The 18,459-nt window shown below is 43.3% G+C and overlaps 2 long non-coding RNA genes across 5 annotated transcripts in view; both read right to left on the bottom strand.

Moving 5' to 3' along the window:
• LOC125964187 (uncharacterized) overlaps window positions 1-18,459 on the bottom strand; it is a 1,110,464-nt gene that overhangs the window by 252,200 nt on the left and 839,805 nt on the right. The window lies entirely within an intron of this gene.
• Window positions 1-18,459, bottom strand: part of LOC125964186 (uncharacterized) — a 546,888-nt gene that overhangs the window by 242,923 nt on the left and 285,506 nt on the right. For all 3 annotated transcript variants that reach the window (XR_007476913.1, XR_007476912.1, XR_007476911.1), the window contains exon 2: window positions 13,275-13,322. This is a non-coding gene — a long non-coding RNA (uncharacterized LOC125964186). The remainder of the gene's footprint in view (window positions 1-13,274; window positions 13,323-18,459) is intronic.

Here is an 18,459-nt window from a genome sequence, read left to right on the forward strand (position 1 = left end):
ATAATGAGTGGATTCAGGTACGATGATTCTAAGTGAAATAAGTCACAGAGAAAAAGAAACATCATAAGCTATCATTAATACACGGAATGTAAATTTGGCTACACAGGAACTGAATTACAAAACAGAACAGGGTCTAAAATGTAGAAAACCAACTTATGCTTGCTTAAGGGGAAAGGTGAGTTGGGGTGCTGCATGAAATCAGAGATTGAAATTAGCACAGATACCGTTCCATAAGCCAAATATGTAATAGACAAGAGCTACTCCTTGCTCAACAAAGTGGACTCAACACCCGATATTAAACGCCTAAGAATATACCTGACTAGTAAGAATCTTAAAACCTATGGATTTATATGTCTCCGAAAGAGAATCAAGCGTGTGTACAGCGGCATAAACGGAGCAGTGATAGGATTGGTGAGGATCGGTGAGCAAATGCAGACACTTTGAAGTCATATTGCATGGTACCCATTCCATGGGTCTCAACTCTCCAGGTTTAAGGGATTATTCCTACAGCTAAAACATGTATGTGGAACCCAGAGTATGATCCACCATGTGATCGGGAAACGTGTTCAAATGTGTCTCAGTTTTTGTCCCCTGGTACTCGGGTGCAACATTCCGAATGCTTTACTAACACTCTCCCCACTTGGAGAGTCAGTGCCTTTAACCTCCTGTTTGGCCCAGTTTGCAATTTCTGCGGATAATGAACAGGAATAGGGAGAACCAATGAGAGACTAGCTGGAGGTGTCTGGATGGGCAAATTTAACTCTCATTTCCCACCAGGAAGAGGAATTAACCAAAGACTCAACGTGCCATGCCGGAATCACATTAGGCCTGAAGCAATCCTGCGGTGTTGCGGCCAGCTCACAAGAAAGCGAGTTGAAGAAAGGAGCTCAGGGGCACTGTCATTCACAAACCTGCAGAGTTATAAATGACAGCTATCGTCCAAAAATATATTGAAGTAAGGCTGCCAAGAGGACTTGAAAGTGGGGCAGAATTGCGGGAACCTGATTTCAGGAGGTGGACTGGAATTGCATGTAAAGCATAGGAAAAGAGGCAGAACGTCCACAATGATGCACTTGGCCAAAAAGGGCGTATGCGTTTTTTCCTGAATATATTCAGGAAAAAACGCATACGCCCTTTTTGGCCAACCAAGCAAGCTTGCAAAGGAAATTTGCACTACAATGAAGTCTCACTGCCCCCCGGTCAAAAGGGCCATCTTAAAAAAGTGTAAAATCCAGAAAGGCAGGACAGGCCATGGAGAACTGGGAGCCTTGTTATTCTGATGGGTGGGATGTAAATTGCCAACAGCCACTCTGGAGAAGTGTATGGTTTTTCCTGAAATATCTAAAAAACAAGCAACAGAGCCTAGGGCACTTCCACTTATGGTCCTATAGCTTAGGGAAATTAAAATCAAAAAGACACATCCACCCGAAAGTTTGGGACGGCTCTGTTTACAAGAACCTCGTTTATGGTACAAGTTCAATATCACAGAAAGCGAAAAATGGATAAAGATGTTGTGGTACTTACATATAATGCCATATCACTCAGCAATGAAATCTATGTCATCAGGTGCATAGCAGCATAATGAGTGGATTCAGGTACGATGATTCTATGTGAAATAAGTCACACAGAAAAAGAAACATCATAAGATATCACTAATACACGGAATGTAAACTTGGCTACAGAGGAACTGAATTACTAAACAGAACAGGGTCTCAAATGCAGAAAACCAACTTATGCTTGCTTAAGGGGAAAGGTGAGTTGGGATGCTGCATAAAACAACAGATTGAAATTAGCACAGATACCGTTCCATAAGCCAAATATGTAATAGACAAGAGCTACTCCTTGGTCAACGAGTGGACTCAACACTCCATATTAAACGCCTAAGAATACACCTGACTTGTAAGAATCTTAAAACCTATGGATTTATATGTCTCCAAAAGAGAATCAAGCGTGTGTACAGCGGCATAAACGCTGCAGTGATAGGATTGGTGAGGTTCGGTGAGCAAATGCAGACCCTTTGAAGTCATATTGCATGGTACCCACTCCATGGGTCTCAACTCTCCAGGTTTAAGGGATTCTTCCTTCAGCTAAAACATGCATGTGGAACCCAGAGTATGATTCACCGTGTGATCGGGAAACGTGTTCAAATGTGTCTCAGTTTTCGTCCCCTGGTACTCGGGTGCAACATTCCAGACGCTTTACTAACACTCTCCCCACTTGGAGAGTCAGTGCCTTTAACCGCCTGTTTGGCCCAGTTTGCAATTTCTGCGGAAAATGAACAGGAATAGGGAGAACCAATGAGAGACGAGCTGGAGGTGTCTGGACGGGCAAATTTAACTCTCATTTCCCACCAGGAAGAGGAATTAACCAAAGGCTCAGCATGCCGTGCCGGAACCACACTAGGGCCTGAAGCAATCCTGCGGTGTTGCGGCCAGCTCACGAGAAAGCGAGTTGAAGAAAGGAGCTAAGGGGTACTGTAATTCACAAACCTGCAGAGTTATAAATGACAGCTATCGTCCAAAAATATATTGAAGTAAGGCTGCCAAGAGGACTTGAATGCGGGGCAGAATTGCAGGAAACCAATTTCAGGAGGTAGACTGGAATGGCATGTAAACCATAGGAAAAGAGGCAGAACGTCCACAATGATGCACTTGGCCAAAAAGGGCGTATGCGTTTTTTCCTGAATATATTCAGGAAAAAACGCATACGCCCTTTTTGGCCAACCAAGCAAGCTTGCTAAGGAAATCTGCACTACAATGAAGTCTCACTGCCCCAGGGTTCAAAAGGGCCATGTGAAAAAAGTGTAAAATCCAGAAAGGCAGGAAGGCCATGGAGAACTGGGAGCCTTGTTATGCTGATGGGCGGGTTTTAAATTGCCAACAGCTGCTCTGGAGAAGTGTATGGTGTTTCCTGAAACATCTAAGAAACAAAGCAACAGAGCCTAGGGCACTTCCACTTATGGTCCTATAGCTTAGGGAAATTGAAATAAAAAGACACAGCCACCCCAAATTTTGGTATGGCTCTGTTTACAAGAACCTCGTTTACGGTACAAGTTCAATATCACAGAAAGCGAAAAATGGATAAAGAAGTTGTGGTACTTACGTACAATGCAATATCACTCAGCTATGAAATCTATGTCATCTGGCCCGAAGCAGCATAATGAGTGGATTCAGGTACGATGATTCTAAGTGAAATAAGTCACACAGAAAAAGAAACATCATAAGATATCACTAATGCACGGAATGTAAAATTGGCTACACAGGAACTGAATTACAAAACAGAACAGGGTCTTAAATGCAGAAAACCAACTTATGCTTGCTTAAGGGGAAAGGTGAGTTGGGGTGCTGCATAAAACCAGAGATTGAAAGAAAGCACAGATACCGTTCCATAAGCCAAATATGTAATAGACAAGAGCTACTCCTTGCTCAACGAAGTGGACTCAACACCCCATATTAAATGCCTAAGAATATACCTGACTAGTAAGAATCTTAAAACCTATGGATTTATATGTCTCCAAAAGAGAATCAAGCGTGTTTACAGCGGCATAAACGCAGCAGTGATAGGATTGGTGAGGTTCGGTGAGCAAATGCAGACCCTTTGAAGTCATATTGCATGGTACCCATTCCATGGGTCTCAACTCTCCAGGTTTAAGGGATTCTTCCTTCAGCTAAAACATGCATGTGGAACCCAGAGTATGATCCACCGTGTGAGGGGGAAACGTTTTTAAAGGTGTCTCAGTTTTTGTCCCCTGGTACTCGGGTGCAACATTCCAGACGCTTTACTAACACTCTCCCCACTTGGAGAGTCAGTGCCTTTAACCTCCTGTTTGGCCCAGTTTGCAATTTCTGTGGAAAATGAACAGGAATAGGGAGAACCCATGAGAGACTAGATGGAGGTGTCTGGACCGGCAAATTTAAGTCTCATTTCCCACCAGGAAGAGGAATTAACCAAAGGGTCAGCGTGCCATACCAGAACCACACTAGGGCCTGAAGCAATCCTGCGGTGCTGTGGCCAGCTCACAAGAAAGCGAGTTGAAGAAAGGAGCTCAGGGGGACTGTCATTCACAAACCTGCAGAGTTATAAATGACAGCTATCGTCCAAATATATATTGAAGTAAGGCTGCCAAGAGGACTTGAAGGTGGGGCAGAATTGCAGGAAGCCGATTTCAGGAGGTAGACTGGATTTGCATGTAAAGCATAGGAAAAGAGGCAGAACGTCCACAATGATGCACATGGCCAAAAAGGGTGTATGCGTTTTCTCCTGAATATATTCAGGAGAAAACGCATACGCCCTTTTTGGCCAACCAAGCAAGTTTGCAAAGGAAATCTGAACTACAATGAAGTCTCACTGCCCCCCGGTCAAAAGGGCCATATGAAAAAAGTGTAAAATCCAGAAAGGCAGGACAGGCCATGGAGAACTGGGAGCCTTGTTACCCTGATGGGCGGGATGTAAATTGTCAACAGCCACTATGGAGAAGTGTATGGTGTTTCCTGAAACATTTAGAAAACAAAGCAACAGAGCCTAGGGCACTTCCACTTATGGTCTTATAGTTTACGGAAATTAAAATCAAAAAGGCACAGCCACCCCAAAGTTCTGGACAGCTCTGTTTACAAGAACTTCGTTTACGGTACAAGTTCAATATCACAGAAAGCGAAAAATGGATAAAGTAGTTGTGGTACTTACGTACAATGCAATATCACTCAGCAATGAAATCTATGTCATCAGGCCCGTAGCAGCATAATGAGTGGATTCAGGTACGATGATTCTAAATGAAATAAGTCACACAGAAAAAGAAACATCATAAGATATCACTAGTACACGGAATGTAAACTTGGCTACACAGGAAAAGAATTACAAAACAGAACAGGGTCTCAAATGTAGAAAACAAGCTTATGCTTGCTGAAGGGGAAAGGTGAGTTGGGGTGCTGCATAAAACAAGAGTTTGAAATTAGCACACATACCGTTCCATAAGCCAAATATGTAATAGACAAGAGCTACTCCTTGCTCAATGAAGTGGACTAAACACCCCATATTAAACGCCTAAGAATATACCTGACTAGTAAGAATCTTAAAACCTATGGATTTATATGTCTCCGAAAGAGAATCAAGCGTGTGTCCAGCAGCATAAACGCAGCAGTGATAGGATTGGTGCGGTTCGGTGAGCAAACCCAGACCCTTTGAAATCATATTGCATGGTACCCATTCCATTGGTCTCAACTCTCCATGTTTAAGGGATTCTTCCTTCAGCTAAAACATGCATGTGGAACCCAGAGTATGATCCACCGTGTGATCGGGAAACGTGTTCAAATGTGTCTCAGTTTTCGTCCCCTGGTACTCGGATGCAACATTCCAGACGCTTTACTAACACTCTCCCCACTTGGAGAGTCAGTGCCTTTAACCTCCTGTTTGGCCCAGTTTGCAATTTCTGCGGAAAATGAACAGGAATAGGGAGAACAAATGAGAGACTAGCTGGAGGTGTCTGGACGGGCAAATTTAACTCTCATTTCCCACCAGGAAGAGGAATTAAACAAAGAGTCAGCGTGCCGTGCCGGAACCACACTAGGGCCTGAAGCAATCCTGCGATGTTGCGGCCAGCTCACAAGAAAGCGAGTTGAAGAAAGGAGCTCAGGGGCACTGTAATTCACAAACCTGCAGAGTTATAAATGACAGCTATGGTCCAAATATATATTGAAGTAAGGCTGCCAAGAGGATATGAAATTGGGGCAGAATTGCAGGAAACCGATTTCAGGAGGTAGACTGGAATTGCATGTAAAGCATACGAAAAGAGGCAGAACGTCCACAATGATGCACTTGGCCAAAAACGGCGTATGCTTTTTTCCTGAATATATTCAGAAAAAAACGCATCCGCTCTTTCTGGCCAACCAAGCAAGCTTGAAAAAGAAAATCTGCACTACAATGAAGTCTCACTTCCCCCCAGTCAAAAGGGCCGTCTGAAAAAAGTGTAAAATACAGAAAGGCAGGACAGGCCATGGAGAACTGGGAGCCTTGTTATGCTGATGGGCGGGATGTGAATTGCCAACAGCCACTGTGGAGAAGTGTATGGTGTCTCCTGAAACATCTAAAAAACAAAGCAACAGAGCCTAGGGCACTTCCACTTATGGTCCTATAGCTTAGGGAAATTAAAATCAAAAAGACACAGCCACCTCAAAGTTTGGGACGGCTCTGTTTACAAGAACCTCGTTTACGGTACAAGTTCAATATCACAGAAAATGAAAAATGGATAAAGAAGTTGTGGTACTTACGTACAATGCAATATCACTCAGCAATGAAATGTATGTCATCAGGCCCATAGCAGCATAATGAGTGGATTCAGGTAAGATGATTCTAAGTGAAATAAGTCACACAGAAAAGGAAACATCATAAGATATCACTAATACACGGAATGTAAACTTGGCTACACAGGAACTGAATTACAAAACAGAACAGGGTCTCAAATGTAGAAAACCAACTTATGCTTGCTTAAGGGGAAAGGTGAGTTGGGGTGCTGCATAAAACCAGAGCTTGAAAGTAGCACAGATATCGTTCCGTAAGCCAAATATGTAATAGACAAGAGCTACTCCTTGCTCAAAGAAGTGGACTCAACACCACATATTAAACGCCTAAGAATATACCTGACTAGTAAGAATCTTAAAACCTATGGATTTATATGTGTCCGAAAGAGAATCAAGCGTGTGTACAGCGGCATAAACGCAGCAGTGATAGGATTGGTGAGGTTCAGTGAGCAAATGCAGACCCTTTGAAGTCATATTGCATGGTACCCATTCCATGGGTCTCAACTCTCCAGGTTTAACGGATTTTCCTTCAGCTAAAACATGCATGTGGAACCCAGAGTATGATCCACCATGTGATCTGGAAACGTTTTCAAATGCGTCTTAGTTTTCGTCCCCTGGTACTCGGGTGCAACATTCCAGACACTTTACTAACACTCTCCCCACTTGGAGAGTCAGTGCCTTTAAACTCCTGTTTGGCCCACTTTGCAATTTCTGCGGAAAATGAACAGGAATAGGGAGAACCAATGAGAGACTAGCTGGAGGTGTCTGCTCGGGCAAATTTAACTCTCATTTCCCATCAGGAAGAGGAATTAACCAAAGGCTCAGCGTGCCGTGCCGGAACAACACTAGGGCCTGAAGCAATCCTGCGGTGTTCTGGCCAGCTCACAAGAAAGCGAGTTGAACAAAGGAGCTCAGGGGCACTGTAATTCACAAACCTGCAGAGTTATAAATGACAGCTATCGTCCAAAAATATATTGAAGTAAGGCTGCCAAGAGGACTTGAAAGTGGGGCAGAATTTCAGGAAATCGATTTCAGAAGGTAGCCTGGAAATGCATTTAAAGCATAGGAAAAGAGGCAGAACGTCCACAATGATGCACTTGGCCAAAAAGGGTGTATGCGTTTATTCCTGAATATATTCAGAAAAAAATGCATACGCCCTTTTTAGCCCACCAAGCTTGCTTGCTAAGGAAATCTGCACTACAATGAAGTCTCACTTCCCCCTGGTCAAAAGGGCCATTTGAAAAAAGTGTAAAATCCAGAAAGGCAGGACAGGCCATGGAGAACTGGGAGCCTTGTTATGCTGATGGGCGGGATGTAAATTGCCAACAGCCACTCTGGAGAAGTGTATGGTGTTTCCTGAAACATCTAAAAAAAAAGCAACAGAGCCTAGGGCACTTCCACTTATGGTCCTATAGCTTAGGAAAATTAAAATCAAAAAGAGACAGCCACCCCAAAGTTTGGGACGGCTCTGTTTACAAGAACCTCGTTTACAGGACAAGTTCAATATCGCAGAAAACGAAAAATGGATAAAGAATTTGTGGTACTTACGTAAAATGCAATATCACTCAGCAATGAAATCTATGTCATCAGGCCCATAGCAGCATAATGAGTGGATTCAGGTACGATGATTCTAAGTGAAATAAGTCACACAGAAAAAGAAACATCATACTATATCACTACTACACGGAATGTAAACTTGCCTACACAGGAACTGAATTACAAAACAGAACAGGGTCTCAAATGTAGAACACCAACTTATGCTTGCTTAAGGGGAAAGGTGAGTTGGGGTGCTGCATAAAACCAGAGATTGAAATTAGCAGAGATACCGTTCCATAAGCCAAATATGTAATAGACAAGAGCTACTCCTTGCTCATCGAAGTGGACTCAACACCCCATATTAAACGCCTAAGAACATACCTGACTAGTAAGAATCTTAAAACCTATGGATTTATATGTCACTGGAAGAGAATCAAACGTGTGTACAGCGGCATAAACGCAGCAGTGATAGGATTGGTGAGGTTCGGTGAGCAAATGCAGACCCTTTGAAGTCATATTGCATGGTACCCATTCCATGGGTCTCAACTCTCCAGGTTTAAGGGATTCTGCCTTCAGCTAAAACATGCATGTGGAACCCAGAGTATGATCCACCGTGTGATCGGGAAACGTGTTCAAATGTGTTTCAGTTTTCTACCCCTGGTACTCGGGTGCAACATTCCAGACGCTTTACTAACACTCTCCCCACTTGGAGAGTCAGTGCCTTTAAACTCCTGTTTGGCCCAGTTTGCAATTTATGCGGAAAATGAACAGGAATAGGGAGAACCAATGAGAGACTAGCTGGAGGTGTCTGGACGGGCAAATTTAACTCTCATTTCCCACCTGGAAGAGGAATTAACCAAATGCTCAGCGTGCCATGCCGGAACCACACTAGGGCCTGAAACAACCCTGCGGTTTGCGGCCAGCTCACAAGAAAGCGAGGTGAAGAAAGGAGCTCAGGGGCACTGTAATTCACAAACCTGCAGAGTTATACATGACAGCTATAGTCCAAAAATATATTGAAGTAAGGCTGCCAAGAGGACTTGAAAGCGGGACAGAATTGCAGGAAACCGATTTCAGGAGGTAGACTGGAATTGCATATAAAGCATAGGAAAAGAGGCAGAAAGTCCACAATGATCCACTTGGCCAAAGAGGGCGTATGCGTTTTTTCCTGAATATATTCAGGAAAAAACGCATACGCCCTTTTTGGCCAACCAAGCAAGCTTGCAAAGGAAATCTGCACTACAATGAAATCTCACTGCCCCCTGGTCAAAAGGGCCATCTGAAAAAAGTGTAAAATCCAGAAAGGCAGGACAGGCCATGGAGAACTGGGAGCCTTGTTATGCTGATGGGCGGCATGTAAATTGCCAACAGCCACTCTGGAGAAGTGTATGGTGTTTCCTGAAACATCTAAAAAACAAAGCAACAGAGCCTAGGGCACTTCCACTTATGGTCTTATAGCTTAGGGAAATTAAAATCAAAAAGACACAGCCACCCCAAAGTTTGGGACGGCTCTGTTTACAAGAACCTCGTTTATGGTACAAGTTCAATATCACGGAAAGCGAAAAATGGATAAAGAAGTATTAGTACTTACGTACAATGCAATATCACTCAGCAATGAAATCTATGTCATCAGGCCCGTAGCAGCATAATGAGTGGATTCAGGTACGATTATTGTAAGTGAAATAAGTCACACAGAAAAAGAAACATCATAAGATATCACTAGTACACGGAATGTAAAATTGGCTACACAGGAATTGAATTACAAAACAGAACAGGGTCTCAAATGCAGAAAACCAACCTATGCTTGCTTAAGGGGAAAGGTGAGTTGAGGTGCTGCATAAAACCAGAGATTGAAATTAGCACAGATACCTTTCCATAAGCCAAATATGTAATACACAAGAGCTACTCCTTGTTCAACGAAGTGGACTCAACATCCCATATTAAACGCCTAAGAATATACCTGACTAGGAAGAATCTTAAAACCTATATATTTGTATGTCTCCGAAAGAGAATCAAGCGTGTGTACAGCGCCATAAACGCAGCAGTGATAGGATTGGTGAGGTTCGGTGAGCAAATGCAGACCCTTTGAAGTCATATTGCATGGTACCCATTCCATGGGTCTCAACTCTCCAGGTTTAAGGGATTCTTCCTTCAGCTACAACATGCATGTGGAACCAAGAGTATGATCCACCGTGTGTTTGGGAAACGTGTTCAAATGTGTCTCAGTTTTCGTCCCCTGGTACTCGGGTGCAACATTTCAGACGCTTTACTAACACTCTCCCCACTTGGAGAGTCAGTGCCTTTAACCTCCTGTTTGGCCCAGGTTGCAATTTCTGCGGAAAATGAACAGGAATAGGGAGAACCAATGAGAGACTAGCTGGAGGTGTCTGGACGGGCAAATTTAACTCTCATTTCCCACCAGGAAGTGGAATTAACCAAAGGCTCAACGTGCCATGCCGGAACAACACTAGGGCCTGAAGCAATCCTGCGGTGTTGCGGCCAGCTCACAAGAAAGTGAGTTGAAGAAAGGAGCTCAGGGGCACTGTAATTCACAAACCTGCAGAGTTATAAATGACAGCTATCGTCCAAAAATATATTGAAGTAATGCTGCCAAGAGGACTTGAATGTGGGGCAGAATTGCAGGAAACCAATTTCAGGAGGTAGACAGGAATTGCATGTAAAGCATAGGAAAAGAGGCAGAACGTCCACAGTGATGCACTTGGCCAAAAAGGGCATATGCGTTTTTTCCTGAATATATTCAGGAAAAAACGCATACGCCCTTTTTGGCCAAGCAAGCAAGCTTGCAAAGGAAATCTGCACTACAATGAAGTCTCACTGCCCCCCGGTCAAAAGGGCCATCTGAAAAAAAGTGTAAAATCCAGAAAGGCAGGACAGGCCATGGAGAACTGGGAGCCTTGTTATGCTGATGTGCGGGATGTAAATTGCGAAAAACCACTCTGGAGAAGTGTATGGTGTTTCCTGAAACATCCAAAAAACAAAGCAACAGAGCCTAGGGCACTTCCACTTATGGTCCTATAGTTTAGGGAAATTAAAATCAAAAAGACACAGACACCTAAAAGTTCGGGATGGCTCTCTTTACAAGAACCTCGTTTACGGTACAAGTTCAATATCACAGAAAGCGAAAAATGGATAAAGAAGTTGTGGTACTTACGTACAATGCAATATCACTCAGCAATGAAATCTATGTCATCAGGCCCGTAGCAGCATAATGAGTGGTTTCAGGTACGATGACTCTAAGTGAAATAAGTCACACAGAAAAAGAAACATCATAAGATATCACTAATACACGGAATGTAAACTTGGCTACACAGGAACTGAATTACAAAACAGAACAGGGTCTCAAATGCAGAAAACCAACTTATGCTTGCTTAAGGGGAAAGGTGAGTTGGGGTGCTGCATAAAACCAGAGATTGAAATTAGCACAGATACCGTTGAATAAGCCAAATATGTAATAGACAAGAGCTACTCCTTGCTCAACGAAGTGGACTCAACACCCCATATTAAACGCCTAAGAATATACCTGACTAGTAAGAATCTTTAAACCTTTGGATTTATATGTCTCCAAAAGAGAATCAAGCGTGTGTACAGCGGCATAAAGGCAGCAGTGATAGGATTGGTGAGGTTCGGTGGGCAAATGCAGACCCTTTGAAGTCATATTCCATGGTACCCATTACATGGGTCTCAACTCTCCAGGTTTAAGGTATTCTTCCTTCAGCTAAAACATGCATGTGGAACCCAGAGTATGATCCACCGTGTGTTTGGGAAACGTGTTCAAATGTGTCTCAGTTTTCGTCCCCTGGTACTCGGGTGCAAAATTCCAGACGCTTTACTAACACTCTCCCCACTTGGAGAGTCAGTGCCTTTAACCTCCTGTTTGGCCCAGTTTGCAATTTCTGCGGAAAATGAACAGGAATAGGGAGAACCCATGAGAGACTAGCTGGAGGTGTCTGGACGGGCAAATTTAACTCTCATTTCCCACAAGGAAGAGGAATTAACCAAAGGCTCAGCGTGCCATGCCGGAACCACACTAGGGCCTGAAGCAATCCTGCAGTGTTGCGGCCAGCTCACAAGAAAGCGAGTTGAAGAAAGGAGCTCAGGGGCACTGTAATTCACAAACCTGCAGAGTTATAAATGACAGCTATCGTCCAAAAATATATTGAAGTAAGGCTGCCAAGAGGACTTGAAAGCGGGGCAGAATTGCAGGAAACCGATTTCAGGAGGTAGACTGGAATTGCATGTAAAGCATAGGAAAAGAGGCAGAACGTCCTCAATGATGCACTTTGCCAAAAAGGGCGTATGCGTTTTTTCCTGAATATATTCAGGAAAAAACGCATACGCCCTTTTTGGCCAAGCAAGCAAGCTTGCAAAGGAAATCTGCACTACAATGAAGTCTCACTGCCCCCGGTCAAAAGGGCCATCTGAAAAAAGTGTAAAATCCAGAAAGGCAGGACAGGCCATGGAGAACTGGGAGCCTTGTTATGCTGATGGGCGGGATGGAAATTGCGAAAAACCACTCTGGAGAAGTGTATGGTGTTTCCTGAAACATCTAAAAAACAAAGCAACAGAGCCTAGGGCACTTCCACTTATGGTCCTATAGTTTAGGGAAATTAAAATCAAAAAGACACAGCCACCTAAAAGTTCGGGATGGCTCTGTTTACAAGAACCTCGTTTACGGTACAAGTTCAATATCACAGAAAGTGAAAAATGGATAAAGAAGTTGTGGTACTTACGTACAATGCAATATCACTCAGCAATGAAATCTATGTCATCAGGCCCGTAGCAGCATAATGAGTGGATTCAGGTACGATGATTCTAAGTGAAATAAGTCACACAGAAAAAGAAACATCATAAGATATCACTAATACACGGAATGTAAAATTGGCTACACAGGAACTGAATTACAAAACAGAACAGGGTCTCAAATGTAGAAAACCTACTTATGCTTGCTTAAGGGGAAAGGTGAGTTGGGGTGCTGCATAAAACCAGAGATTGAAATTAGCACAGATATCATTCCATAAGCCAAATATGTAATAGACAAGAGCTACTCCTTGCTCAACGAAGTGGACTCAACATCCCATATTAAACACCTAAGAATATACCTGACTAGTAAGAATCTTAAAACATATGGATTTATATGTCTCCGAAAGAGAATCAAGCGTGTGTACAGCGGCATAAATGCAGCAGTGATAGGATTGGTGATGTTCAGTGAGCAAATGCAGACCCTTTGAAGTCATATTGCATGGTACCCATTCCATGGGTCTGAACTCTGCAGGTTTAAGGGATTCTTCCTTCAGCTAAAACATGCATGTGGAACCCAGAGTATGATCCACCATGTGATCGGGAAATGTGATCAAATGTGTCTCAGTTTTCGTCCCCTGGTACTCGGGTGCAACATTCCAGACGCTTTACTAACACTCTCCCCACTTGGAGAGTCAGTGCCTTTAACCTCTTGTTTGGCCCAGTTTGCAATTTCTGCGGAAGATGAACAGGAATAGGGAGAACCAAAGACAGACTAGCTGGAGGTGTCTGGACGGGCAAATTTAACTCTCATTTCCCACCAGGAACAGGAATTAACCAAAGGCTTAGTGTGCCGTGCCGGAAAAACACTAGGGACTGAAGCAATTCTGCGGTGTTGTGGCCAGCTCACAGGAAAGCGAGTAGAAGAAAGGAGCTCAGGGGACCTGTAATTCACAAACCTGCAGAGTAATAAATGACAGCTATGGTCCAAATATATATTGAAGTAAGGCTGCCAAGAGGATATGAAATTGGGGCAGAATTGCAGGAAACCGATTTCAGGAGGTAGACTGGAATTGCATGTAAAGCATACGAAAAGAGGCAGAACGTCCACAATGATGCACTTGGCCAAAAAGTGCGTATGCTTTTTTCCTGAATATATTCAGGAAAAAACGCATCCGCTCTTTCTGGCCAACCAAGCAAGCTTGCAAAGAAAATCTGCACTACAATGAAGTCTCACTTCCCCCCAGTCAAAAGGGCCATCTGAAAAAAGTGTAAAATCCAGAAAGGCAGGACAGGCCATGGAGAACTGGGAGCCTTGTTATGCTGATGGGCGGGATGTGAATTGCCAACAGCCACTCTGGAGAAGTGTATGGTGTTTCCTGAAACATCTAAAAAACAAAGCAACAGAGCCTAGGGCACTTCCACTTATGGTCCTATAGCTTAGGGAAATTAAAATCAAAAAGACACAGCCACCCCAAAGTTTGGGACGGCTCTGTTTACAAGAACCTCGTTTATGGTACAAGTTCAATATCGCAGAAAGTGTAAAATGGATAAAGAAATTGTGCTACTTACGTACAATGCAATATCACTCAGCAATGAAATCTATGTCATCAGGCCCATAGCAGCATAATGAGTGGATTCAGGTAAGATGATTCTAAGTGAAATAAGTCACACAGAAAAGGAAACATCATAAGATATCACTAATACACGGAATGTAAACTTGGCTACACAGGAACTGAATTACAAAACAGAAGAGTGTCTCAAATGTAGAAAATCAACTTATGCTTGCTTAAGTGGAAAGGTGAGTTGGGGTGCTGCATAAAACCAGTGATTGAAATTAGCACAGATACCGTTCCATAAGCCAAATATGTAATAAACAAGATCTACTCCTTGCTCAAAGAAGTGGACTCAACACCACATATTAAACGCCTAAGAATATACCTGACTAGTAAGAATCTTAAAACCTATGGATTTATATGTGTCCGAAAGAGAGTCAAGTGTGTGTACAGCAGCATAAACACAGCAGTGATAGGATTGGTGAGGTTCAGTGAGCAAATGCAGACCCTTTGAAGTCATATTGCATGGTACCCATTCCATGGGTCTCAACTCTCCAGGTTTAACGGATTTTCCTTCAGCTAAAACATGCATGTGGAACCCAGAGTATGATCCACCATGTGATCTGGAAACGTTTTCAAATGCGTCTTAGTTTTCGTCCCCTGGTACTCGGGTGCAACATTCCAGATGCTTTACTAACACTCTCCCCACTTGGAGAGTCAGTGCCTTTAAACTCCTGTTTGGCCCACTTTGCAATTTCTGCGGAAAATGAACAGGAATAGGGAGAACCAATGAGAGACTAGCTGGAGGTGTCTGCCCGGGCAAATTTAACTCTCATTTCCCATCAGGAAGAGGAATTAACCAAAGGCTCAGCGTGCCGTGCCGGAACCACACTAGGGCCTGAAGCAATCCTGCGGTGTTCTGGCCAGCTCACAAGAAAGCGAGTTGAAGAAAGGAGCTCAGGGGCACTGTAATTCACAAACCTGCAGAGTTATAAATGACAGCTATCGTCCAAAAATATATTGAAGTAAGGCTGCCAAGAGGACTTGAAAGTGGGGCAGAATTTCAGGAAATCGATTTCACAAGGTAGCCTGGAAATGCATTTAAAGCATAGGAAAAGAGGTAGAACGTCCACAATGATGCACTTGGCCAAAAAGGGTGTATGCGTTTATTCCTGAATATATTCAGAAAAAAATGCATACGCCCTTTTTAGCCAACCAAGCTTGCTTGCTAAGGAAATCTGCACTACAATGAAGTCTCACTTCCCCCTGGTCAAAAGGGCCATTTGAAAAAAGTGTAAAATCCAGAAAGGCAGGACAGGCCATGGAGAACTGGGAGCCTTGTTATGTTGATGGGCGGGATGTAAATTGCCAACAGCCACTCTGGAGAAGTGTATGGTGTTTCCTGAAACATCTAAAAAAAAAGCAACAGAGCCTAGGGCACTTCCACTTATGGTCCTATAGCTTAGGGAAATTAAAATCAAAAAGACACAGCCACCCCAAAGTTTGGGACGGCTCTGTTTACAAGAACCTCGTTTACAGGACAAGTTCAATATCGCAGAAAACGAAAAATGGATAAAGAAGTTGTGGTACTTACGTAAAATGCAATATCACTCAGCAATGAAATCTATGTCATCAGGCCCATAGCAGCATAATGAGTGGATTCAGGTACGATGATTCTAAGTGAAATAAGTCACACAGAAAAAGAAACATCATAATATATCACTACTACACGGAATGTAAACTTGGCTACACAGGAACGGAATTACAAAACAGAACAGGGTCTCAAATGTAGAACACCAACATATGCTTGCTTAAGGGGAAAGGTGAGTTGGGGTGCTGCATAAAACCAGAGATTGAAATTAGCAGAGATACCGTTCCATAAGCCAAATATGTAATAGACAAGAGCTACTCCTTGCTCATCGAAGTGAACTCAACACCCCATATTAAACGCCTAAGAACATACCTGACTAGTAAGAATCTTAAAACCTATGGATTTATATGTCACTGGAAGAGAATCAAACGTGTGTACAGCGGCATAAACGCAGCAGTGATAGGATTGGTGAGGTTGGTGAGCAAATGCAGACCCTTTGTAATCATATTGCATGGTACCCATTCCATGGGTCTCAACTCTCCAGGTTTAAGGGATTCTTCCTTCAGCTAAAACATGCATGTGGAACCCAGAGTATGATCCACCGTGTGATCGGGAAACGTGTTCAAATGTGTTTCAGTTTTCTTCCCCTGGTACTCGGGTGCAACATTCCAGACGCTTTACTAACACTCTCCCCACTTGAAGAGTCAGTGCCTTTAAACTCCTGTTTGGCCCAGTTTGCAATTTATGCGTAAGATAAACAGGAATAGGGAGAACCAATGAGAGACTAGCTGGAGGTGTCTGGACGGGCAAATTTAACTCTCATTTCCCACCTGGAAGAGGAATTAACCAAATGCTCAGCGTGCCATGCCGGAACCACACTAGGGCCTGAAACAACCCTGCGGTTTGCGGCCAGCTCACAAGAAAGCGAGTTGAAGAAAGGAGCTCAGGGGCACTGTAATTCACAAACCTGCAGAGTTATACATGACAGCTATAGTCAAAAAATATATTGAAGTAAGGCTGCCAAGAGGACTTGAAATCGGGGCAGAATTGCAGGAAACCGATTTCAGGAGGTAGACTGGAATTGCATATAAAGCATAGGAAAAGAGGCAGAAAGTCCACAATGATGCACTTGGCCAAAGAGGGCGTATGCGTTTTTTCCTGAATATATTCAGGAAAAAACACATACGCCCTTTTTGGCCAACCAAGCAAGCTTGCAAAGGAAATCTGCACTACAATGAAATCTCACTGCCCCCTGGTCAAAAGGGCCATCTGAAAAAAGTGTAAAATCCACAAAGGCAGGACAGGCCATGGAGAACTGGGAGCCTTGTTATGCTGATGGGCGGCATGTAAATTGCCAACAGCCACTCTGGAGAAGTGTATGGTGTTTCCTGAAACATCTAAAAAACAAAGCAACAGAGCCTAGGGCACTTCCACTTATGGTCTTATAGCTTGGGGAAATTAAAATCAAAAAGACACAGCCACCCCAAAGTTTGGGACGGCTCTGTTTACAAAAACCTCGTTTATGGTACAAGTTCAATATCACGGAAAGCGAAAAATGGATAAAGAAGTTGTAGTACTTACGTACAATGCAATATCACTCAGCAATGAAATCTATGTCATCAGGCCCGTAGCAGCATAATGAGTGGATTCAGGTACGATTATTCTAAGTGAAATAAGTCACACAGAAAAAGAAACATCATAAGATATCACTAGTACACGGAATTTAAACTTGGCTACACAGGGACTTAATTACAAAACAGAACAGGGTCTCAAATGTAGAAAACCAACTTATGCTTGCTGAAGGGGAAAGGTGAGTTGGGGTGCTGCATAAAACCAGAGATTGAAATTAGCACAGATACCGTTCCATAAGCCAAATATGTAATAGACAAGAGCTACTCCTTGCTCAGCGAAGTGGACTGAACACCCCATATTAAACGCCTAAGAATATACCTGACTAGTAAGAATCTTAAAACCTATGGATTTATATGTCTCCGAAAGAGAATCAAGAGTGTGTACAGCACCATAAACACAGCAGTGATAGGATTGGTGAGGTTCGGTGAGCAAATGCAGACCCTTTGAAGTCATATTGCATGGTACCCATTCCATGGGTCTCAACTCTCCAGGTTTAAGGGATTCTTCCTTCAGCTAAAACATGCATGTGGAACCCAGAGTATGATCCACCGTGTGATCGGGAAACGTGTTCAAATGTGTCTCAGTTTTCGTCCCCTGGTACTCGGGTGCAACATTCCAGACGCTTTACTAACACTCTCCCCACTTGGAGAGTCAGTGCCTTTAAACTCCTGTTTGGCCCAGTTTGCAATTTCTGCGGAAAATGAACAGGAATAGGGAGAACGAATGAGAGACTAGCTGGAGGTGTCTGGACGGGCAAATTTAACTCTCATTTCCCACCAGGAAGAGGAATTAACCAAAGGCTCAGCGTGCCATGCTGGAACTACACTAGGGCCTGATCAATCCTGCGGTGTTGCGGCCAGCTCACAAGAAAGCGAGTTGAAGAAAGGAGCTCAGGGGCACTGTAATTCACAAACCTGCAGAGTTATAAATGACAGCTAACGTCCAAAAATATATTGAAGTAAGGCTGCCAAGAGGACTTGAAAGCGGGGCAGAATTGCAGGAAACCGATTTCAGGAGGTAGACAGGAATTGCATGTAAAGCATAGGAAAAGAGGCAGAACGTCCACAATGATGCACTTGGCCAAAAAGGGCGT

This window comes from Orcinus orca, chromosome 4 (genome assembly GCF_937001465.1).
Source record: "Orcinus orca chromosome 4, mOrcOrc1.1, whole genome shotgun sequence".
Lineage (NCBI taxonomy): Eukaryota > Metazoa > Chordata > Mammalia > Artiodactyla > Delphinidae > Orcinus > Orcinus orca.